Genomic DNA, 26,263 nt, shown 5'->3' on the forward strand with positions numbered 1-26,263 from the left:
TTATAATACTTGAAGTGATAATCTAATTGAGAGGGGATGTCAGGGAAGGGCTTCAATTTTATATATAATAGACTTTAAATGGTCCCTCCACTGACTCTTCATGTAGTATTTGCTATAAAGGAGTACATAAATCTTTCTCTTGTTCTTTATGTTTTACTGTTACTCTCAAACACACATATATACAGGAAGAGAAAAAGAAACTATTTGTGGACTTTGTGAGTAAGGCAAAAGTGTTCTCATAAAAGTAGGGATTTTAGAAAAGGAATTGTTGAAAATGGCCTAAGAATAAAACTTTTGAACACTGTCTCATTTTTTTCCTTGGTATGAATAAAAGCTCCAAAAGCTGTAGCCTTTAACCTTTTCAGGTCTTTCTATTCATTTTCTGAAGAGATTTACATGAGAGAGATTCTTTCTCGTTTGAGTTGTTTGATATAGGTGATGATCATCTAAGTGCAAGGGCCTATCTTTCTCGGGATCTTAGACCTCAGCACTGAGCTAAAAGCTTGCTCTCAGCAGTGGATAGCAGATGAAAATACATCTGTCCTCCTTCAAATGTTATTTCCCTGGAAGTTTCATCATTTGAGGGCTAATGCTTTACTACTTGGGTGCCTTCAAACCCTAGCCTTCAGATAAAACTGAGAGATTGTATAGTACCCTGAGCAATCTTAAGAGGACATATACTAGTGTGAAGTTGTTTCCTGGGAGCTGAACTTCATCAGTCATGGTATCTGTAGTAGTCTGTGTCCCTTCTGTCTTGCTGTATATGCAGGTGGGGTTTGCCCATGCATTTAGAGGTGAGAGCAGAAATACCCTTTAAATGGGAGACTTCTAGGGGGAGACAAATTCTGAAGTGAACATTGCACCCATCAGTATATTCTTGCCCTGTGTATGCTTTTTGGAAACTCATTCAATACTAAAGCACAGCAAGAAGAAGAATGTTTGCAGTTGGGATTTAATAAGAAGTCCCAACCACCTCCATGTATTAGAAATTTTGTGTTTTCTTTTATGTGAATCAGCAATAATAGAGTATTCCATTTATTACATGTAGGATTTAATTTATTGGCCCTCAGGGGATGATTTTTTTTCATATTTCAGCTAAATAATTTTTTCAGCTTGCTGTGTGCTTATTTTGCAGCTCGACCACTTCTCTCTTTGTTGTCACTCAAGTCTTGCTTTCTAACATTTATTCCCTGTTATTTCCTGTTCAGCAGGAAGAATTATTGAACTGTTATTAGGAGCAGTTCAGCAATTCCACCGTGCTTCACAGTGCATCGCATAATGGTCACCTTACATTATGTACTTCTTTTTCACCCCATACTTATATCACTGATTGCCGAAGTTTTTGTTTGTGTCGCTCTCTTGGGGAGTTGCAGCAGTGCCCACATTTTATATATTGTAATTGAAAATTTGTCACTCTTACAGCTTCCTTGCTGAAATGATACTGAGCATTTGGATAATGAAATGACTCTGCGTAGGACAGGTGTTGTAATAGAGTGCCCCCTTCTACCTGAATTTAGAAGAGCCTGAACGTGACAAATAATCTGCGCATTTCTGAAAGTTAGCACTCCAAGTTAGTTCTTCTACAGGCAGAAGTTTCTGGCAAAAACTTCTACCTAGTTGTGTTTTTTGAGAGTGAAGGAATATTAAGTATAACGTAGCAAAAGCTAACACCTCATAACTGTTCTTCTACCCAAAACATATTAGAAAAAGGTCACCAAGGCTTTCTTTGTCCACTTCCCTGAAAATTGAAAAGAAAGAATGAAAAGGAGAGGTGCCCAAGAGATTTTGTACAGAGATTGCTTTTTGAGGTACAGGTTAGGAGCTCATAGAAAAGGCAGAAGTCAGACTTCAGAATCAGTGAATCCTCTTGAAAGTCAAACAGCTAACTGGTTTCTCAGACTGGTTTCTCTTTGCTTGTGCTCCCTGTGGGAATCCGCTAACCTTAGAAGCAGAGCTGATCTACTTCTTTTGTTCCTGTTTCAATGTTCTTGAACATGTTAAGCTGTTCAGACGGAGAGTAATGTCTGAAGTTGAGTTGTTGATCAGCAACTGAACAGAATATATAATTTGGCCATGTGTTAATTAAGTAAAATGTTCATTCACAATGCAGTTTTAGAGTGACATCAAATGGAATGTGCTACACAAAATTATATTCTTGTAATTATCCCTGCTGACTGCAGTCTTTTACTAACATCTCCTCTTTTTTTGTGTCCCTGGGTCCTAGTTAGTCAACTGCTACTTTGATACTCTTGCTGGTATAAACAAAACTTTCATGTTGAATGGCAGTTTATGTGCTTCCATGGAGAGAATATACACAATGCTGATATGTATCCAATCCCCACGGTTCCTACATAGTCTCATAAATAGGCATTAAGCCCTACTTATGCCTATTCATTGCTGTTCATTGACATGGAATATAAGAATGTGCTGGTCCTGCTATTTTTCCATGTTATTATTACTCTGAACAACTCCGAGTTTCAACACAGTGCAATGAAACTTGTATGTGAAATAGGACCCCACGGATGCTGTTTCATTGACTGTTTGACATTGTCACTTAGAATGCTGAGGTGGGATACAGATGGATTTCTATGGAACGAGACCAGTTTACCCTGGCTTAGTCTCTGTGTGCTGTTTTTCTTTGGGTCCAAGTCAGTGATTAAGCAAAACTCTGACTGACTTGAATTAAGAGGTTTGTCTGAGTACATGAAAGTGTTGAAGTCTTTTAAGGTGACAAATTTTGTATGCATGTGGAACTAAAAAAAGCTGTTTTCATATAGGACACTGGAACAAACCCATGAGTCCTGGCTACTCAGGTCAAAGGTCTCCCAGAGCGCCCTGCCACCTGAGGTGAGTATTGTTTGCATCCTGGAGGAGGAGAATAGTGTGAGTACCAATAATTGGGACTTGTCTATCCAATTAATAGTCAGGAAAAAGTGCAAATATACAGGCAAACTGGTAGTGATCCTACTATTAAAGCATTAAATATTTTGTAGCAGAAGAGGACTAAGTCAGACTTCACTATAGCATTTGAAATTAGGACCTCTTTAAAAAGAGACAGCAGTTGGAAGGAAAGAAAAAAAACACAACTTCAAAGCTGCTTTTTCTCCCCCTTGGAAACCTGCTGGTGTTAGGATAAAATGAATAGAGAAAAGAGAAAGGTTTGCCTTCTAATAAAGCATCTGTTGCCCACTTTGAACATTTCTTACTTCTTTGTGAGTGTGTCTATTCAGTTATGGTGACTACTGACAATGAAGAACAGAGGTATAGAAAAAGACAATACCTGTTATATAGCCAATATTTCTGATTTCATGTCACTTTGAACAGAATCTTCATTTGACCACATGCTGTGTCCAAAAGGAATTTCTTTGTTGGCTGATCCAAAGATGCTGTAAGATGCTCAAAAAAGTAAACTGCAGGAATCTGTTCAATAAGAAAGATAAAAACAAATCTTACAATTCAGTCAGTGCACTATTGCTTTTAAGTTCAGCCTATTTTGGCATGCTGCATAAAAACTGAATTCAAATAACTTGTGCATCTTTTTCCTTTCTTTTTATGCTGTTAATTCTGGTCATGGACTATATATTTCCTTCATCTTGGAAATGAAAGGTAATAAACCAAACAACTTCACATAGATTCAAAATGTGGGAAGGAATAAAAGGTGCACATACATCACTGGATTGTTTAGGAACCCATGGGCAGCTGTTACTGCCACTGAATTTTAGCTCCTGCAGCCAAGGTTTGTGAGGGCTGCCCTCCATGAACGATTGCAGCCTTTTGCAGCAGGAAGTACTCAGATTTGGCTGAGGTACTCACCTGAGTCATTCAGCAAAATTTTGGGCAGACCTCAAACAAATAATTATTCTGTGAATGTGTACAATTCAAGTCCAAAATGGGAGGAGATTGTATTCTAATGGCAACTTTAATCTTTTTCCAGTCAGCTCTTGACCTGGTTGCAATGGTAAAAGCAGCTCATGGCTGGCCATTGAAGCATTAAGCTAAGACAGAATAATAAAATACACTCATAAAGTTTGATCTAATGCAAAAAGGCCATGTTCATTTTAAATGGAGATCAGAAAATATGTTTTGAAAAGACAAACATTTTGATCTTTGAATTAATTGGAGTAGGTAAGGTTGCAGAGATGATTTGCTCTGCAATCCTTGGTTTTTGTGTCCCCATCAGAAGAAGGACACAGACCTGCTGGAGTAAGTCCAGAGGAGGCTCACAAAAATGATCCAAGGGCTGGAACACTGCTGCTATAAGTAAAGGCTGAGAGAGCTGGGTTTGTTCAGCCTAAGGAAGAGAAGGCTCCAAGGGGACCTTATGGCTGTCTTCTGATACCTGAAGGGAGCCTACAGGAAGGCTGGAGGGGGACTTTTCTTAAGGGTGTCTAGCAACAGGACAAGGTGGGATGGTTTTAAACTGAGTGGGATTTGGTTTAGGCTGTGTCTCGGGAAGAAGTTCTTTACTATGAGAGTGGTGAGACTCTGAAATAAGTTGCACAGAGAGGCTGTAAATGCCTCTTCCTTGGGAATGTCCAAGTCCAGGCTGGATGGAGCCTTGAGCAGCCAAATCTAGTTGAGGGACATTCCTGCCTATGGCAGGGAGTTTGGAATAGCTGCATCTGTAATGTGCCTTCTAATTTCGACCATTCTATGATTCTTAAGCTCTCAAACCTTTCTTTTCAAATTCTTTCCTGCTTTAGCCTCAATTCTACTTCAGAATTTGAAGAAAAAAATAAGGCATCTGTAGGTTGTTTGGGGATCTTGTGTTTAAAAATAAGTATGCTTTTTCTTGTGAATCACACTACTCTTGAACAGAAGAAGGGCTCCTGTGGCTCTAAGCATAACTCAGTTGAGAGTTGTAAGGCACTCTGCATGTAATTACTCAGATATAGTTAATGACACATTTCCTGTGTGGCTGAATTGTAAAGGTGCTCTGACATGCTCACCTAGTAAGCAGTAAGAGTCTTTAGCACATGGATGTAGTTATTAGCAATGAATTTTGGTGTGCCTGCAATCTACTACTAGTAGTCATGTGACCTGTTCTGTTGGATTTTTATAGTCAGGCTAGTTTTAATTTCTCACTTGCATTGTCTTCAGTGTAAGAAATGTAGCATTCTTTTGGAAGGACTTAAGGCAAGTTGTATAGAATTTCTGTTTGTCAGGCACTCTATGGTGTTTGCTTGAAGATTAGTGGTGATAAGGGGAAAACAAAATGTGTGTATCTTGCAAAAGTTACAATTGGTTGTTGATTTCAACAGCAGTGTGGTTCATACCACAACACAGAATCAAATGTGCCATCAATCAAACTTTAGTGTTGGAGACAGCAAAGGATTTTTCAAGAATTAATCTTATGACATGATCCTACTCTTTGAACTCAATGGGAAAGCTCATTGATGTTAATGAAGCAGGGCTGAGTCCTTACAGAACAACCTGTTCCTACAGAGAAAAGTGTCTCTGTAACCCTTTCTTTAACAGTGCTTGGCTTATAAATGCTGATGAGGACTTGGATCTCTTCTAACAATAACATAACCTATTTATTTTATAATGATATTCTTGTAAATTTCTAACTCCTTTTTCAATCTTCCTCATGTCTCAAATGCAAATTCATCATTTTGCAGTGAGTTCCATAGGTTTAATAACTTCCCTATCTAATACTTCCTTTAATTGATTTTATATTTGTACCTTTCCTTCTTAGTTCACTATGTCTTTGTATGAGTTTAAAAAGAGTAAAGAAGAAAATTCAGTCTGTTATCTTAATTACTGCCAAGTACTTTTTTAGGTCACCTTATTTCCTCTACAAAATAGGATTTCCCTGAGTCCTAAGTAAGTTTACCTATGAAAATATCTGTGTCAACTTCCCAAAACTTAGGTGATATTAAAAAATAGTCTGAAAATAGAGTTTCTAGAATATTTTCAGTTCATTCTCTAATATACTTAAATACATACGTTTGTTTCTCACTGAAAATGAAGAGACTAAATAGCGAAGCCCTGGAGTTACAAAGGAACAGTGCATTCACTTCACATAACTGTTTGAGAAAAGACTGAAAGATCCTGTCCCTTTGAGAAAAGATGACATAAGCTTTGGAAACACAGATTTGTGCATGGCATGTAAATGGACAAATGAACTCCATTCTCATAAGCTTCTATATACCAGTAGTTTCTTAGTCTAGTATGGCAGAAGCAATCAGGTTCTGCTGTGATGCTGACCAGACCTACTCTGGGAAAGAGAAAGGTGTCAAGATTTGTGCTCACAGACTCTACTACCAACCAGGTTTGAGCAAGTTCCACAGTTATGTTCCGTTTCGTGTAAGGGTATAGCAGATACTCCCATTTAATCATTACCAACTTACGTCTAGGCTGGCCACCCTCTGTCTCATTTGAATTCTTTGGTTCCTTCTCTCCAGTCATCAATAATGTTACTCACAGCAGATGTATGTTCTGTAATTGATTAGTTATCTCTTCGTGGCAAACAGTAGAGGTTGTGATCGAGCAAGCAGGTTCATAGATTCCCTTGATCAAAGCATCAGAATCTGATTATGCTTCCCAGAAAGAACATCCTTTGAAGTGGATCAGCACTCAGGTAATTCAATTATTTTCTTTCTGGAGAGTTCATCTTGAAAGGAGGTTGTTTGCTTAGGTACGGAGAGGCGGAAGATAGGGTTTCCATTATGACCCATCTGGTGGCTTTCTGTCAGCCTCAGAAAAAAGGGAATACATGAAGATTATTCACTCTGAGAGGCAGAGATGTGATTTTTCTTTCCTTTTTATATTCTAGAGTAGATATGATGATTTCTCCAAAATGGATCCCATATAATATTTATCTGACACTTAGTACACTTCTAGAAAGAATTCACAGTTACCACGTGTGAGCGTAAACTGTAGTAGGACTTTTCAGAATGCGATACAAAACGTAAAAATTCCCCTACATTTATTTGCTGGCCAATTGTCCTTATCATTCTGGATGGCTCAGAACTGCCAAAGAACTGCCGTGGCATCCTTGTCCCAGCAGCAGACCAGGAGAGTGGCAGGGTTTTATTGTGTGCAGGTAAGCTTTCCGTAGCTGAGACGCGCAGGGAAGCATTGTCCCAGCTGATTCTGCATTCTCTCACAAGGGAGGCAGAGACAGGTGTGGGTGGAGCTGCAGCCACCTTGGGATATTTAAATGCCGCAGGAGCAAGGTCAGTCATCCAGGCAGTCTGCTAGTTCAGTCACTTGTGTACATCTAGCCATGGCTGCAACCTGGCTGAGGGCTGTTGTTAGAAAAACTGTGGGCATGCAGACAGAGCCCCTGTGCAAAGATGTAGGTGTCCAGGACCCTGGCTGCAGAGAGCGCTGCAATGGAGAGTGGTGGAGACAACACCTATGTTAGATGTGAACAGATGAATAATGTGCTCAGCCTGGTGGCTTGGCTGAAGGAAGAAGTCCCAAGACAAAGTACTATAAGAGAATGTAAAAGGGTGATAGACTAATGGAGCCAGGCTCTGCTATCCCTGAGGAAGAGGCAGCAGGTGTGGGCTGCACGGGAAGCAGGGGAGCCAATGTCCTCTTGCCAACTGGAAAAAGGAGGAAACCTAAGAAATGGGGGGAAATAGAGACAGGTCCCTCCCCTGAGATGCAGGGAGGCCCCATCACAATCTCCCTTATCTTCCCAGTTGCCCACACACAACAGGTATGGGGTTCTAGAAACAGAGGACCAGGTAAATGAGGATGGAGATGAAAATTCATCCATGCACTTGCCCAGAGTACATCAGCCAGTCCCATGATTTAGGACTAGTGCTATCAAGAAAAGAACAAAGGTGATAGTAGTAGAGGACTCCCTACTCAGGGGAACCGAGGGCCCCATATACAGGCCAGATCTGTCCTGCAGGGAGGTCTGCTGCCTACCTGGGGCACAAGTTAGGGACATTTCTAAGAATCTCCCCAATCTGGTGTGGCCATCAGATTGTTACTCCCTGATGGTTATTCAGATTAGGAGGGATGAGGTTATGGACAGAAGTACAAAAGCAGACCATGAGTATACCAACATTTCTTATTTCATTATTCAAATAGATCAATGTTCTCTTGGGTACCAAAAGAACTTTAATACAAAGAAATTAAAAGTGTTGCTGAATGCTACTTTAAAGCTAAGAACTCTCAAGAAAGTAATGGAACAAAGCAAAAGGCATTTGTAAAGTGAGTGCTTTTAAATATCAGAATTGTATTAATTTCCATTTTAAACAGGAACTTTTAATGTCATTTAGACTGTGAACACACAGGAAGCTTGCAACACAGTACTCAAATGCAGTGGACAGATGCTTCAGAGAAGGTCTATAAAAGATCCTGTTAGCGCTGAAATCCTTCTTCAGTTCTCAGTTAAGGAGATTTGGAGGTGTGTAATTGGTCTGTAGCATTTCATCCTGAGAGCATCAGGAAGAATTCCAGTGGATGGAAGAGATTTTTCCTTAGATGAGGAGACAGTATAAAAATGTGCTAAACCAAAATAATTAATTTGGTCTTTTTTTTCTTCTACACCACAGCACCCCTGCTATAATCTTTGCTTTCTTCTTCTCAATGGGTAGATCAGATACTGGAAGGACTTTTTTCCCTCTTTAATATGGGTCTGATGACTGTAGGATCTGGCAAACATTGCAGGGTTAAAAGCTAACATGAAGGCTTCCATGAGTGAAAAGAAGTCAGATTAAGAAAATGGAAAAATCAGCCTTTGAAAACGAGTATAAAAATAATAAGGTCTCTCTGTAGCATGTGGAATGTTTGAATCGAGAGGGTAAAAAAAAAAAAAAATATATCTTTTAGACTTACTTTCTAATATGTTTCCTTTTCTGGATTTCTTTGGATGAATTCCATGGCCAGAATGATGCCCCAGTTCCTATCTCCATAACAAACAAAGGACAACATCACCTGACAGGATCCAGCATTGAGCTTCCAGTTAAGTTTTCACCTCGGTGTTTTCTTTCGTGCCTTTCTTTAGCCTTCAGGATCTTGTCTCCCTAGAGCAGCAAAGAAAAGATGTCACAACGTTTGTAAAGAAGCTCTCTCACACATCTTTTTGTTATCATTGGAAATCCGAGAGCATATGACAGTATTTCTGAAGTAGGGGTATACATGGTACATTGGTTCAGTTAGTTTGGATTACGTGTGGTTTCTCTTTAAATTTCATATCATACTCTGCTGGTGAGTGTTCAGTGGACCATGGTAAATGTGTCCATAGTAGAGGACAAGGTGGTCCCCAGATTCAGTGTTTGTAAGAACTAACAAATCCTGCCAAGTACATGTTTCTAGCCAGGAGGCAGAATGATAAAAATGGAAATAGCTGAGAAAATGAAAAATAGCCAGCCTTTGAGAGTTTTGAAGGGAGCAGTCTCCTTAGGACCAAAAGAATTCTTTAAACCCCTTGCTGTGAAGAAATGCCTTTATTATGAAAAGGAAGGCAGGCCCACTAAAGTATATTGAGGGTTTAATATTTCTTCTTTCTTCTCTCCTCAGTCTGTGTCACTTGTATCTCCTCCTTTCTCTTTAGGCTCCTCCATGTTTTCCTACCTGTGGCCCCTTTGAGATACCTTCTGGGATAAGAAATATTTATGTGGGTAATTTGGATAGGAACTTTCAGGTGGAAACAGGATTCAGGCTCTATTCACGGGCCATTTTCTTTATACATTGGTTTTGTCTCTTGGCTAGCCTAAGCTAACTATGACTTCCACAACCTTCCATAAATTCATGTTCTTCCATGCACACATACACACAAACTTCTTTTGTGTTAAAGATATTTATGGAATTGTGAAATTAGGAAATCCATGTGCAAACTTAATTTGAATATTTTGGCTCTTCTCACCTGTTCTACATTTCTGATCTCCAGGGGCCATATTTCATAGAATCATAGAATCAACCAGGTTAGAAGAGACCTCCAAGATCATCCAGTCCAATCTATCACCCATGCCTATCCAATCAACTAGACCATGGCACTAAGTGCCTCATCCAGGCTTTTCTTGAACACCTCCAGGGATAGTGACTCCACCACCTCCCTGGGCAGCCTATTCCAATGGCAAATCACTCTGTCTGGGAAAGAACCTCCTCCTAACATCCAGCCTCTAAGCATCTTAAAGAATGGCAAGTTAACCACTTCATTTGAATGCTGTGAGGATTCATGTTCTTAGTGGAGTATGGTTACAGCACCCTGTTTCTGTAGAGTAAGGTTGATTTAGGTATATTTTCAAGAGAAAAGGAAATAATTAGTTTCTGCTCTCCAGACAATGATCTGCTCTTATGACTAAGGCATTACCTTGCTTTCTAGTTCTATAGTCTATAGTTTAAAATTCGTAATAGTCTCTAAGAAAGAATTGCTTTTGCACATCTTTTGTTCTTGGCTGTAGCTATGTATGAAACAACACTAACTCAATTGTAATATTTTGTACATTATTCCTTCAAAGAAGTGCAGCATCTTTCCTTATTCTGAGTCTTACTGACCAAAGCTGTATTGCATAAGGAGTGGCCAGAAAGCATGTAAGATATTAATTAGTAGTCTGCATTTTACCAACACAGTTGACTAGAATGCTTTTCTCTAGAAAGTAGTTAGATAGTGTGGCAACTGCAGAACTGGCTTAATAATGGTTTGGGTTTTCTTTTCCTTGCTTTTCCTTGCAGTATTCATATAGATCTAGATGTGTTAGGAGTGTTAGGCCTGTTGAATCAATACATCAACCTCCAGTACAAGTGTCTCCTATGTTGCTTTGGCACAGTTGATCTAATTTATGCCTATTCTGCTGGGCTGAATCTCATGATAGCATTTTTCTCAAGATGCCCAAAATGTACAAGTTTCAGGCTTACTGTGAGAACAAAGCTCCATTAACTTTGGTTATTTTATTTTTAAGTTCATGGCTGCCTGTAATATGAGGCCTTGTACAGTATTTTGAAGTAGAAAATGATAATCCAAAAAAAAACCCAAAACCTTGCTTAACTGCCTCTTTGCTTCTACTGCTGCTGAAAGAGTAAAGTCCATTTAGTATCATGAAAATGGTAGTTGTGTTACACTATGTGTATGACCATGGAGTTATTCCACTCAAACTGTTGAACACTGATAAATGTAGATGTGTGAATGCTGGAGCAGTAGCCAAGCAATGAGGAAGCTAAGTGGATAATTGTTGGAATGGATACAGAAGTCATTAAATACAGGTGTCAGGATTTCAACATGTGACTGTGACTTTAGGCAGTTTTGCAGCTGATGCTGAAAAGACAAAAAAAGAAACATCCTATTAAAAGAAAAGTTTTCAAACTTTGCAGACCAAAACTATGAGCCATTCAAACAAACCAGTGAAAACACTCCTACCCTTTCCATATATTGTACTGTTTTTAATAGATGTAGTTTGCAGTGGTTTATCAGTGGAGAGGCAATAAAGCATCTAGACTGACCAGTTGAAGATGCCTGGAGCCCAGCTGGAGTAATGCTGCTTCCTGCTGAGTCAGCAAGGGTTGAGCCAGTGGGCTTGGGAGACCTGTCTGATGGTTGAATGAAATGGATGCTTAATTGTCTCCTCTTCTAGTCTCTCTCTCTTTTTCTTCTCTCTGTATGTGCTTCTCTCTATATCTTACGCAAACTTTGAGTCATTAGTGGACTGCCTGCTGTAGAGATCTCTGGGCTTTACACAATCTGGCAGCCTCTCTGTCACTGGAAAGAAGATCTAAATCAAATCACAGCAAAAAAGAAGGAAAAAATCTCTTACGAGAGCTGTCACCTAGCTTTTAAAGATGGCTAGGATTTGAAGGGGGAAAGAAAGTATTTGGAAAGAATGTATTTCCATAATCCAGCAAACTTTTTCTAGCTTGAAATATTTTATCAGTGTACAGGGAGTTTTCGTCTGTCTCCTTGGTCTCTGTGACCTCATGTGCAACTTTCATCCCTCACATCAGAGTATGCACAGCAGCCTTAATCCATCCAATTCACAGCAGACAGTAACCCCAGGCTGCACTAACTCCTATGAACAACTAGACTGAAATGATGTTGACTGAAATGTTGGTGTCAGTTATAGATGTTATAAATACACATCAATTTCCAGTTAAAATTGAGTCTTTAGCTTTCCAGAATAAATGGAGCAATGGATCTGATAGCAGCAGATCTGTGGTATGTCTCTGTTCTATATTCCACTTAAAATTAGTTATCACACAGAACTAATTATCTTGAACTCAGTACTGCATCTGGACTACAGCAAAGATTTGAACTATATTTCTACTGCAGGGAAATGTGTTTGGGTCTGGGTAAGAATTTTTGCCAATATCATGTCTGTGCTTGTTCATTGTAAATGTACAAATGTTCTTGTGACTTTATTATCACAATGAAACCGCTGCATTTTTTTTTTCCTTCTGTCTCTCTTCATGTGAAGGAAAAGACAACGAAGAAACCCACTGGGCTCTGGTGCCAGACCGTACTGTTAAAAGTTCCTCTGGCACCAGACAGAATGAGCACCTATCTCAGTTTCTTGCACTGATCAATATCAGCTGCATTATATTTTTCTTGATATGAAAATGCTTTAGCAGCTTGTTTAGTACTTTGTCTTTCACAGTGTGGTATTTTTGTCACTGTCAAGAGACATCTGAGATGAGTTCATGATCTCTTCTTCCTCTTGTGAATATTCTGTATATAATGTGTGCTTTGACTTCTACAAACTTGAGTTTCTTTCTAGAACTACAAGCACCAGGACATTTCCAATCCAAAATGCTTCATTTCAAGTTAGGTTGTCTACTAATTGATAATGCATCTCTTGTGTCCTTTATGAAAAAGTCAGGTTCAAACGATGGAGGAAATGAAAACTCCAGTATGACAGCAGTTTCACCCAAGCTGTATGATTAACGTGCTGGGATGGATTCTCAGCTGTGCTGAGTCTGGCCTTCGTGAAGCTGAGCAGAGCCAGAATGAGTGGTGGCAGAGAGCCACCTTTCCAGTCCTTTGATCTTGAGCCAGCCAGGGGCAGAACTGACTGTCTGCATTCTTTAAAGCAACCTAAGAGGTGTTTTTAAACTGTGCTGTTATAATGATGAGGTAGGGGCTGTTAACCCACACGACTATCCCAGCCGCACTTTAGTATCTTGGGCATAGCTCTCTTCTGCTCCTCAGCCTGGCTTATGACCGGGAATCCTAACTGCATCTTTATAGTTACTGCTTTTAGAAGTTAAAAAGCAGCCAAAGTCAGAGACAAAAATACTGCCTGGTAGATTTACACACAGAATGAAATACCTCTTTCACCAATGTATTAATCTTATTTTGAAACAAGCTCATTTTAGATTACTCATCTTGATTTCAGTGTTCTGTCTAAATGCAGTCTAAGTGCTACTATTAATCTTCAATAAATATTTTAAATTTTTAAAATCTATTTAGCATTAAGTTTTTATCATTACAGGTATTTGAGTAAATGATATTTGCATTTTTGGAGAGCATTTGCATGTTGGAAAAATGTGTTTCCTGGATTAAGGTGAAACACTTGTATTTTGGACTGAAAATCTCACCTGTTTCTTAAATCTATAAAATGTTTCACCCCCACCAAGATCTGATTTTGTTGGAGTTTTGTAGTGATCTTAATTCTGATAAAATATTCCATCTTCATTAATTTTGTTCAAAGATTACATACTTGTGAACTGTTTGAGATGAATGTGTTTATGACACAAATATCCCTTAGACTCTTCTGTTGCTGTGATGCAAGTATCTGGAATTGAAACTATTCCATTACAATTGTTCTTTTCAAAGGTGAAAGCCATTTAAAATGTAAGGCTTGTAAGGCTTGCTACTCGCTGCTACTGGAGTGCTCTTTGAACTAGGTTGTCTGGATTCTTCCCTTTGGATGAGGTCTTTATGGAAGGAGGGACAGATTATCCTGTGTATCTGCCCAGTGTGTGGTTTCTGAAACATCTGGTGCTGGCTCTGTTAGAAACAGAAGTGGGGAACAGGGAAGGTGGGAGAAGCCTTCTTCTAGAAAAACTACTTTTTCCTCTTTTGTTTATTCTAAAATCTTACTCTGTTTTCAGATTCTTCTGGTGCTGAAATTTCTGTCTTTCTCTGCAGTTGGTATTAGTTGAGTTGTTCTGTCCTTGTAATGCATGTCAAAAATAAGACCAAAAATATGAGAGCTCTGTGGCACCCTGTTCCTAAATAATACTGCCCAGTGATCAAGGTAGCAAAGTCTACATCTTAGCACAAAGCCATACTTTCACTTTTGTAAATTATGACTGCATTACATAGCTGCTTTCATGTTCTATTACCATATTTATCATTTAGACCTCACTGAAGTAAAAGAAAAAAATCTCACCTTTGAGAGTCAAAGAAGATTTTTAAAAAAATAATAGGCACTTGATTCTATTTTTAATGCTAAATATCTGTTCAGCTTTGATAATTTTCTGATTATTTTTAAGGTTTTGCTTTTTAAAGCTAAGTTAATTTGGCAAAATGCCATCAGAACACCTTTAAAGGACTGTGTAAAGCATCTTTTCTGCAAGATCAGTTCTGTTCAGTCTGCACTTCATGAAGCATGAACACCTGATGTCTCTCTGCTTAGTCCAAGCATACATAAGTGTACTGCACCATGGGCTTCCACCCTGAACAGGTGAGGAATTACCACTCCCACTCCAGGCCCTATTAAATGGCATGATGCAGTGGCCTTTCTTTCTCTTGTCCTAAGCCACTGGGGAACAGTGATCATAGTTCAGCTGTTTGAAATCTATGTACATTACTTCATCTGGAAAAGGCAACAGACTTGCCTAATTCTTTTTTAGTCTCTAAGTCTGAAAGGAAGCTCATCAAAATTCAATTAAAAAATAGAAAACAAAAGAATAAAGCAAGAAAGAAAAAACTCTAAAAATAGACGAGGCTGTGTGATGGAGGAGTTCTAGTGGGGTTTTTTGTTTGGAGCAGGGACATCAAACTTGGCAGGAACAAAGGTGCCTTCAGATAGATCTTTTTCTGTTCCCGGGAAAAACTTAAGAGTCTATGAACTGCTGAAAAGGTATTTATAGATGAAATTTCCATCTGTTTCTTCATAAATAGTCCAGTTTTAGGGGACAGACTTTTGAAACCAGATTTGGAGGTCTGGGAAAGAGGGCGCTGCAACTATAGAGATGTGTGGATAAAACCAGGAAGCTGACTAGGACAGGGAACTTCATAGAAGGCTGAGACCCTGAGAGATGGATTTTGGAGGGAGAAAATGGAGTCCAAAAGGAGAGCACAGACTGGGGATAGGCAAGAGAGACTTTTAACTGGACATTAATTCCTCTAATGGATGACACAGAATCCCTGTTGTGATGGTTTGGGGGTTACCCCGCCCCCCCACACTTTTGTATTTGCCCCAGCTAACTCAGACGGACCCTGGGAATATAGATGAAGCAATTTATTTACAGCTAGCAGAATTTACAAGCAGCTATTTACAATATATACAGTTATATACAATTATATACAGTTATATACAAAGGATAAACAATACAAAAGCACAACTCCCCTCCCAGAAACCTGAGTCCCCAGGAGGGGCTCTCAAACCACCCCAACACCTCCCCCCGGCCCTCTCAACCTTACCCCAGTTCTCAAGAAGAAGAGAGGTGCAGCCAAGAGGTTAGGGAGCAAGGTTAGTAGGAGCAGGGTTAATGAGATGTGACCAGGTCTAAGGCCAAAGCAAGAGTGAGAGACAAAATGGAGAATGTTTTCTTCTTCTTCCCAGAGTTCTCAGCGTGACTGTGAGAGAAGTAGACACAATTGTTTTTCATTTCACTGCCCGTTATCTAGTTCTGTTACCAAAACATTCCAGCTTGCTTCAAACTAGCACACCTGTGCATACCAGTCCTGACCCAGCTTTAGCCTGAGCCTTATCCTGTTCTCTCCCTTCAAGACCATAGCTTTGCATTGTCAACAAGAAATACCAGCGTGTGTTCACAGGAGAACAGCACCCACAGCATGACTGGAAGCCACTTCTTGCCTTTTCTTAGTGATTTTCATACTAAAGGAATGTCTTATTTTATCATCTTCCAGTAGGAAGCCATAAAGGGTCTAATTCTGATATTAAAAAATTGAGGATATTTGGTACTTAAAAGAATGAAGACCTTAGAAAAATTACTTCTAGTAGCAGTAAAGCTGACCTGGAATTTTCCCCAAAGAGTCTTTTCTGTGAGATATTTACGCTAACAAGATGTGTTAAACTCACATGTCATGCTTTGAAAGCTTAAGAGTTTAAAAGTGAGAAGCTCTCTAAATTCACAAGAAAGATGAAGAAGGAGGAAAACAGGAACAAGAGGGGAAGGACAACATAATACAGTTTTTCCTAACCTTCTGTGACCAAGGCAACTCAGAAAGTTATAAGCAGTCAGATTGATAGGAACATTTGGCAGTTACTTTACTCAAGTGAGTAACACTTCAAAAACGGGAAAAATAATGAAGGGCTGCAAGATAAAGATTTCTTCCTTTAAGGAAGCTTTCCAAGAGCTCCTGTTCTACCTAAACCAGAAGGGCTTGTTGTCTCCTGAAAATTTTCTCTAACACATCTTACTAGAAATCTTTAACTCCACAGTGTCAATCTATAAATACATTTACAATGTAAAAGTTGTTCAGGAATAAGTAGCTGTGTACTATTTGGAACTGTTCTTGTGTTATAGAAAAGCAATTTCTCTTTGAGCAAAATCCAAAGCCATGAGCATCGTGGACAACAGAATGAACATTGCTTGTGTATTACATCAGGTATCTTGAAATGTTGTGTGCTTGTGGTTATCGTGCATGTAAACTTTTAGGTGAGTGTCTGAGGAAATAGGAGCAATAGGGATACTGCAGTGGGAAACAGATTTACATACTTTTCAAGTCATGCTTGCTTGTGTGCAGCATGGCACTGATATTTCCTGCTTTAGTATGGTGCTTTTCGGGCACAGCAGGCTGGCATGCAGTAGAGCAGATGAGGAAAGCAGGAGTAAAGCTGTGGTGTCACAGGCCGCGTGCTTGTCAGCAGTGTCCTTACTCTGAGCATCCTCCCTTGCAAAAGAAATTTCTCCTCCCATGCCAATGCCCCACTTTCTGTCCATTATATGAGTTAATGCATCACAGTCACAGAGATGAGAGGGTCAGACACATAGTGTTGTCATCCCTAAGTAGTGAAAATGACTGATAAATAAAACTAGTACTTTATTTTCTGTTTTGTGGGCTCAGAGGGCACATTTGAGTGACTTTTTTGGAAATCACAAAGGCTAGACATTTTCCTTCTATTGTAACTGCAAGAAAAGTAAGTACTGGCAGAGTTGTAACTGTATCATTCATGTAGCAACATGAGGAAGAATCACCACTCCATCTTTGAGAGGCAACTCTGAAGGGAATTAGGAGTAGGTAAGCAGATAAATGTTTGAGAAGTGTGGCCATGGAGGGCAGTGAAAGATTGTTTGGGATTTCTCTGTGACCATTAACTGTGGAAGGGTCATTGGATTAAAGGAGAGTGAGAATAAAGTAGGCATCTTAACTTATTTTCTAATTCAACATCATGTACGTCATCCTCTTAGGCAAGCTTAGGAAGTGTGGGTTAGATGAGTGGGCAGTGGGGTGGGTTGAAAACTTGGTGATAGATGTAGCTCAGAGGGTTGTGCTCAGTGGCACAGAGTGTAGCTGGAGGTCCTAAAGAAGTGATCGGTAACTGGGTCCAGGCCTGTTCAATGTATTCATCAACAACCTGAATGAAAGGATAGAGTGTACCTTTAGCAAGTTTGCTGATGACACAAAACTGGGAAGAGTGGCTGATACCCCGTCTGGCAATGCTGCCACCTGGGAGTCTTGGTGGACCATAGGGCGATCATGAGGCAGGAATGTGCCCTTGCGGCCAAAAAGGCCAATGGCATTCTGTGGTTCATCAAGGAGCGTGTGTCCAGCAGGTTGTGGGGGGTTATCTTCCCTCTCTACTCTGCCCTAGGAAGGCCTCATCTGGGGCAGCGTGTCAAATTTTGGGGTCCTCCATTCGAGAAAGACAAGGAACTGCTTGAAAGGGTACAGCAAAGGACAGCAAAGATGATTATGGGACTAGAACATCTGTTTTATGAAGAAAGACTTGAGGGACTTGGAAGCTTTTGAGCCTGGAGAAGACTGGGGGGGGGGATATTACCAACATTTAAAAATACCTAAAGGGTGGGTGTCAGGAGGATGGGGCCAATCTTTTGGAGTGCTCAGTGACAGGACGAGAGGTAATGGGCACAAACTTGGAACTTCCATTGGAATGTGAGGAGGAACTTCTTTACTTTGAGGGTGGTAGAGCACTGGAACAGGCTGCCTAGAGAGAGGGCGGAGTCTTCATCTCTGCAGTCATTCAAAGTGTGCCTGAATGCCAAGCTGTGCAACTTGCTTTAGGTGAACCTGCTCTGGCAGGGTAAGTGGAATGATACACAGAAATCCCTTCCAACCCCTATTATTCTGTGACACAGAGATGCCTTTACAGAACACATCTTTGAGAGGGCAAGGTTTACTGTAAAAAGGAAAAAAAAAAGTCTCTAGACTAATTTTCACATCCATGAAACAGATTCAGTCTTTCCATACCCTTTATGTGAAGCCTCAGGAGATCTGTCTGTACCAAACAGCACATTGGTCTTGCACTGGCCAATACAAGTTACACTAAGGCATGTGAACAGACATACTTGTAGTGAAACGTATAAAGCATAGAGGTTAAAAAGGATGTCGACCGATGGTTTCTCCAGAAAACATTCCTGTTGAGAAAATGTGTCATGGTCTATATTCTCCTCTGTAAATTGTACTAGTTTGTGGTTTAGTAAAACTGCAAGGAAATTGGATATTAGAGTTGGGTTTGCTTCCTCTACTGTGAGAAATCCTGGCTTAACAGCAAAATTCAAAGACGGTGAAAAGTATGAGGAAATCAACATAGTAGGTCACAGCAGACACATTGCTTTTACACATTTAATGCTTCCTTGTGGACTATCTTATTAATAAGGCAGAGATATATCTGATTACCACAGCAATATTTGAGAAGAAGAGCAGACTAACATATATTGAAGTCTTGTTAAAGCATTTTGAAAAATACCAGGACACCATGCAAACTGCTGAAGTAAACTGTACTTCAGATGCAAATCCCTCCTAGTTCTGGGGATGGCAGTTGCATTCACTAACATGCAGGTGTAGCTGTACTTAGTTTATGATGCAAGGAGTGAAAGAACTATTGTGAGCTAAAGTTGTGTTACCAGATTGTTCTGGGGCTTAGTATTATTTTTTTGTGTGAGGAGAGTGAATCTACATTTATTTTCAGGCAGTTTAGGAGTTGCTTCAAGAAGCCCAGCTTAGGTTCCCAAGTGCTGTATCCTCCTTTGTATGCTAAAGGTGCAGAAGGGGTGAGTGGGCACCACGGTGGCTGTGTGGGAAGTGCCAGGCAAAGTGCTGCATGGAACAGTTGTGCCATGACCACCACTTTCACCCCCGGCACCACTCACACCAGCTGCCAGCTGTGCTGCACCATGAATTATGCACTGTTTATTCACTTCCAGTTAAGACTGCACTTACACCACCTAACTCATACTCACTAAATCTGGGGCACATTATACACAGGTCTCTGAGATGAAAGGCTAGCCATGAACTAGCTATTCTCCCATCAAATCCTTTCAGTCAGTCACTCTCTAATGAAAAACACTAAGGAACATGCTTCCAGCTCTTCTCTGCATTTGGCCAACTTCTAAAACAAGGCTAATTGTCTACATGTGTGTTGTTCAGTTGAACCTCTGTCAAGAAAACACTGTGGCTGGCTGAGTTTAAAAGTTAGATCTGATCCTGTCAACCACATTACTCTAGTTAAAGCTGGAGGTTAAATTCTGTTGGTGTTTAAGGTGCATATTTGACTACAGTGCACAAAGGAAAACTAACCTACTTCATTCTGTTCAAGATCTCGTTGGGTTAATGAAATGTTCTTAAAATAAATAGTTTGCTGATGTCTTTCCTAGCTGAGTAATCAGCATAACACTATTGTTTCAAGAATATAGCCTGCAAAAAAGTGGGCAAAGCTGACAAGATTTCTGTAGGTAAAAAGCTATCTGCCTGTTTGTATAAGTAAAGAGATGAAAATGCTCTTTAGTGCACTTGAAAGAGAGAGGTGTGTTTTGGTAACAGCATTTTATAAACCTTTCCTGTCTTTAGAAAAAAGGCTTATTTCTAACATGCATGATGTCATATTACAAGTCAGTTTTCCTGTAGCAACAAGAACAAAGTTCTCAAAGTCAATACAGGTTCAACTTAATAATCATCACAAATCAAAATCATGACTTGTTCTGCCTACATTAGCATCTGATTGTTAATGTATTTCTAAAGATAACCTTGAACTTAATCCAACTTAACAATAAATTCTAGGGGCTTTCTGCTTTTGATCAATTATTTTGCATTGTCCAAAGCATTTAGCTGCAATTCAAATTGGACACTAGGCAATCTGGTTTTGCTTGTTCAATAGTTTAAGTGACTTACTCTATGTATGTAGGCTGGTTTTTGCCTACTGAGACTGAAGTTTCAGAGAGGAATAAAACAGTCCCTTCCTTGCCATTTAGTTGAAAGAAGAAAGCTACATGGAAACTCTGATATTTTTGGTAGGCACATGTGGAACAAACATGTGTAATTATATGACTGATCCAGCAGATTGTCTTGCTGTATATCATGATATGCCATTTAGAGCAACAATCTGAAGTATGATACAAACTCAAGTATGTGTGAAAGTTCTATGGAGCAAAGGAAGCTTTATGTATGAAAATGCCCTGCTAACATACCCCCTGTGTAATTATGCAGACTATTGCATGCATCTCTGTAATGTGCACATTTTACTTTTAATCTAGACCAATCTGCTATATCCACAAGAACACATAGACAAAAAAAATGTATTGGTCACTTGCCAAATGTCTTTTAAGATGATGAAGAGGCTAATATAGTCCAAGTAAATGGAACATCACAACTGGGTTGCATAGGGCTTTAGCAATGTGATGTATTGTGTGTCTAGTAGCCTTCAGTTAGTCTCACTTTCTTTAGAAGATGAAAATTCCTGGGATAAATTAAACACCCTAGAGGTCTCTGGCATGCATACAACATTTATTTTACATTTACCTTTCCTTATTCTTGAAGTAACTTCATCAAACAGTCCCACAAGGTAAAACTACTTGTTAAAGAAGTTGTAACAATGTGCCTTGTGTACTTGTGCAACCAGTTTTTGTTTGGTTGGTTTGGTTCATTCTGTGATTTTTTGTTTGGTTTTGTTTGTTTTTTGTTTTTTTTTTCCTTGGGGATTATTTGTTTCCTTGTTGGTTGGTTTGCTTTTTGTTACAGCTTTTAATCTGACAATCACAGTATCACAGTATCATCAGGGTTGGAAGAGACCTCACAGATCATCAAGTCCAACCCTTTACCACAGAGATCAAGGCTAGACCATGGCACCAAGTGCCACGTCCAACCTTGCCTTGAAGTGCCCCAGGGACGGCGACTCCACCACCTCCCCAGGCAGCCCATTCCAGTGTCCAAGCCTGTTGTTCTATTTTGGCCATATTATGATTAAATGTTTAAACTAGCATAACTATTTTACTCTCAAGATAATTATTTAAAGCAGTGTTCTGATTTGGTAGGGAAAAAAGCCCAACAGCAAAACAGACAATACTTTACACATTTTTTCAAGTGGGTAAATTCTGAGTGATGTGACTGAATCCACACATATCATACCTGCACAGGGTTCAAAGGGATTTTGAAGGCAGGTCTTATCTGAAATACTCAGCATGTCCATGAATGTCCTAATTGTTAGTTCTTTCCATTAGGCTAGTGCATGGTCCCCAAGGGTGTGAAGTACTAATAAGTGATAAATATTTGAGCACTTTGTCATTGCTTTAAGAACCAAAAGATGGGTCAGCCTCAGAGGAAATGCTTCCTTTTTCAGGTAAAACCCTGCTTCTCTGTGGAAAAGGATCATCTGGAAGAGTTAACAGCTTAACTAAACTAAAATCTTCTCCCAAAGGAGTGCAGCAAATATTTGCAGCTAAGTGTCCATTTACCAAATGTGGTGAACTCTTCCCTTTGAAAATGTTTTGGTTTGTTTGGTTTTTTTTTAAAGTTCAAAGGAAGAAATACCCATTTTGGGGTGAGTGTATATTACTGTCATTAGCATTGCTGTTAGTGGGGAAGAGTGGGAAGAACCATGAATATTAATTTCTTTGCATTGTTCAGTGAGAAGCTATCTGCTTTTTGCTCTTATATATGAGACATAGACTAGAGCAAATAGAGACACCAACACTGCTACCTTAACAAAGGTCTGCGATTTCCAAAGGGTATTGATTGCTTTTTAATTCTTCAAAGACACCAACCAGCCTTCTGTGTCCAACTTTAGGATCAAGACTTCCAAGCTTTTCTTCTAAGGCCAAGTTATGAACTGTGAAATGTAGGAGTTTACCACAGAACCCCCAGTGCAAGCTGAGCTCTGGCCATAGCACAATTTAAATTATTTATGCACAGTGCTGTGTTCAGAGCATGTGCACATTTGTCCTTGTCAGTCAACAAGTGTTCTATTAATCAAACAGGAACCCTGGCGTGTTCATTACAAAAGTAGGAACATTGAATTTGGGATGGTATCTTTACTGCTTTTGATGGACAAGGATTATTAAGTTGTCACTCCCTCTTCTCTGCAAACTCCCCCTATCTTCCTCCCCTTCTTCTGCAGTGCATTGTCATTTTATTATTAAGAGCACACTAATAGTTAAATGACAGGAACCCTAAACCCCTGACTAGTTCACTGACATGACAGGTTATTTTTTCCCTCTATTCCCTGTCCAAGAGCCCCTGCTGATCTTCCCAGCATGCAGTGCTGTGTGACCCTTAACATCTGGCAGTGATTAATTGTCTTACTGTCATAGTGATCGCCTTCCTCCCTCTGATCCTCACTTACTTTGTTCTCCCTTTTAAAGCCAGTGTGCTGGAACCTTTTCTTCCCACTTTTAAATCTGTCCAGTATCCAGGATACTCTGTATGTCTACTGCGATACAACTTGAAAGAAACCGAAACAGTCAGTTATCTGGCCCTGAAAGTCTGGTCATGGATTCAGAGGGCTTTCTGTTCACTGAAGGGGTGTGCTTGAAAAACAGCACTAACTAGAATGACACAGATCTTGTTGAACTTGATCCGGATCTCAGTCCCTTCTAAGCAAACAATGCAATTATGGGAAACACCATTTTCAGCAGACACATGCAGTATTGTGCAGAAGGCAGTTGGCTGAAGCTTACACAACGTTACATAGATTAAGGACCGGACACCTCCTGACAGCAGTTGCCCTTTTGTGCTCAGCTCACCCTGCTGTACCATACTGCTGCAAAGGTCTGAGACCTGTCTGGGCCTGAGCTCTTCTCGCTCAACTCCCACAGAGTTAGGCAGGGTGCCTGCAGGTGTACCAAGGACTGGTGTGTAGGCTTCAGTGCCACGATCCTGTAGGGGGGAGCTAAACCAGAGGTGGTGTTTGCAAGTGAATTTTATTGGCTGAGCCATGATGTCTGGGGAGTACTGATGCTTGCTTTAGGTGCTTGTAGAATAAGCATACTGGTGGATGAGGAGAATACTGTACCACTCAGATGAATGTCAGATGTCCTCATTTTGCTCTCCAACCTCAGTAGATTTGCCATATGATTTTCAAGAATCATTTTTATTCCCGCTTCAGTTTCTCATAGTGGAAAATAAAGAAACAAGTAAAACATGCTTTGAGGTATGGAAGCCTTTAGAGTTTTCAGAGACCTTTAACTTTCCTGTATGAATGTGAAGTATTGCTAGGCAATTATTTGTATCCGCACATTAGGTATCAGCTGCCAGGGATGGGGAGAGCTGTGTAAGAGGGAGGAAAGAGGCCATCTTGTGCAGAAGTTTTTTCTTAAGGCTGCTTAGATTCAGGATGCCTGTGATCTATTCACAGTTTGGCACCTTGCATGGGTAAATTACCATCTGCTCTAAACTTCCATTTCTTTGTATGCAAATGGAGAATGAGCTAATAGTCTTCTTTGCAAAAAATCCCCTAACCCTCTTAACAATTGAGGATGAAAGATAAAAATAAACAATTGTTTTAAATCCTGGTTGAATTGCAGCATACATGCACTGAACCTAAACTACTGTTACATTTACATTTTAAGGCAAAAATACCTGAAAGGCAGTTTCTCCTTCACTTATCTATTGAATGTTGAGTTCAGAGTCTCTCTGTCTCCCATGACACTCCTTGAAAATAGATTTCTCCAGAGCAATATTATGTTTTAGCTCTCCCTGTATTTCAAATAACTATAAGGCCATTTATTTTCAAACCAAAATAGTAAAATGGAGTGCATGGCCTTTTCTGGTTGCTAAGCAACACTTTGTAATGTGCATCCTGCATTTTGCTGTGCCATTTGGCAATTTGCACAAGATCTTGTTTGTTCATTTCTAGTCTAGTAACATTGGTTGCTATATTTCAAGTGCCAGTATAGATCAAAGTATTTCCTAGAAGGATAAACATGTTAACTGGCACAGAGTGAATGATTAACATCAAGCATAAGCCTTTTAGTATAAAGGACTTGGCATGTCATCCATTGGCAAAACTATTCAAATGAATGCCATCTATACCTAACAGATGTGCCACTAAGGAGTTATTCTCTTCTTTCCAAAGTATGCCTTGCTGGGCTGGTGTGACTGAAAAAGGATGATAGCTGCTGCTGAGCTTTGTAAGCAACTGAGCCAAATACTGTTGTCAGCTGTGGTAGTGTATCTGGAGATCTCTGCTGATTTTGCCTAAGCTACTTCAGTTTTAAATCAATGTGACTAATGGTAAAATTATATTAAACTGCTATTTTGTCTTCCTCTGCCTTTTATGAACACTTGCAAGAAATCCAGTGTCTAATGTTCAGCTATTTGATATTACTTGTCTCTGATAAACTCAAAGTGTGTACCTAATGAAAACTGTCTTTAAGTGGAGAATGCTCATTCCTCATTACAAGTTAAGACATAGCTGCTTTTTGCTATGCTCTCCACATTTTCAAACTTGTGATTAAAAACTGTAGATTATCTGAATCCTGTTGTTAGCATGCAACTTGGAAAGGCAGTTTAAAAGAGGATTGTTCAGGCAATGCTTTAAAAATATGTAAGAAAGACAATTTCAAGGAGTTGCATATAGCTCATTATTCCCCCCCCTGGCGTCTGCTTTGTCATCGCTAGCTACCTGTGCATGTGTGGTATCTTTAATTTGCAGTGTGTTAGAAACTGTCTGGTATGGTATACATTGGATGAAATGACAAACCTATTTGTTAAAAGTACTACAAAAAGAGGAGTGATGTGGTGTGGTGTTAAGTTTGAAATGGATGCCAACAATATTGAATCAATTACAAACCCTATGGAAAAGCTGGGGGGAATTTTATAAAACCTGTATTCATGTTGTGGAATGATAGAGGATAGTTCCAAGAAGCAAACAGCCACTGAAATGTGCAGGTTGTCTAAGTAGCTATTATTAAATCTCATTGTTTCAGACAGCTATGTGACATGGTGAGTTTATTTTATAGTTTCTCTGGACAAAAATTTACCTGCCAACAGTACTGGTGGAATCGTAAGTGCTAGAAGTGATTTTGTAATTGAAGAAGCAAGCAAGGTACATTTTTGTTCTCTCTTAGTATCTGAATCTGATAGTATAGCCAAGGTCAGCCCAGAGATAAATCTATTCACAGCTTTTTTTCCCTTGATCATATACGCTACCTTAGACATGGCTGTGAAGAAGAGGATGAAGAAAGAGGTAAGGCAGATTTGCCTTATGTAGTCAGAGAGCAAAGGCGAGAGGCAGATTCTTTACACTGCCAGAAGTGTGTACAGCTGAGGAGAATCATGCCTCTCATTTCATGGCAAATAATCAGTTTCATATTTTCTGTGGCAACCATTAATATACTACAGCCTTAGCTCTAGGCCTATAGGTAAAGCTATCTGCCATGACTGCTTTTCTGCTTGTGCCTAGAGAGCTGAGGACTCTCCAGCAAGTCCATGGTGAGCAAGGTGATGTTCTGTCCAGTCTGTGATTTAGCAGCCAGAGCAGACTCAGGTTTATCTTCTAGCTGTATTGGTAGATATTTCTAACTGATCTAGAAATACATCAGATAAGCTCTTTCTTACACACACACAGCAGGAATGCATGGAAGTTGGAAGAGGGTATTTTAAAATTGACATGTACTGTCTCTAAATCATATTCCCTATTGCTAATTTTGCTTTTCCTTAGTATTGCAATCATTATACTGATTTCTGCTGAGCTGACTTCAGCCAAGGCATGCTGCT

At 39.7% G+C, this 26,263-nt stretch overlaps 1 long non-coding RNA gene across 2 annotated transcripts in view; it reads left to right on the top strand.

The window, feature by feature from the left end:
- Positions 1-21,967, top strand: part of LOC135184512 (uncharacterized) — a 103,775-nt gene extending 81,808 nt beyond the window's left edge. The window contains exons 2-3 of one of the 2 annotated variants that reach the window (XR_010306071.1): positions 2,778-2,847; positions 21,888-21,967. This is a non-coding gene — a long non-coding RNA (uncharacterized LOC135184512). Of the gene's footprint in view, positions 1-2,777; positions 2,848-3,606; positions 3,695-21,887 lie in introns of those variants that run through there. The other variant, XR_010306070.1, reaches the window with a different exon arrangement.
- Positions 21,968-26,263: the final 4,296 nt, after the last annotated feature.

This window comes from Pogoniulus pusillus, chromosome 20, assembly GCF_015220805.1.
Source record: "Pogoniulus pusillus isolate bPogPus1 chromosome 20, bPogPus1.pri, whole genome shotgun sequence".
NCBI classification, from domain to species: Eukaryota; Metazoa; Chordata; class Aves; order Piciformes; family Lybiidae; genus Pogoniulus; species Pogoniulus pusillus.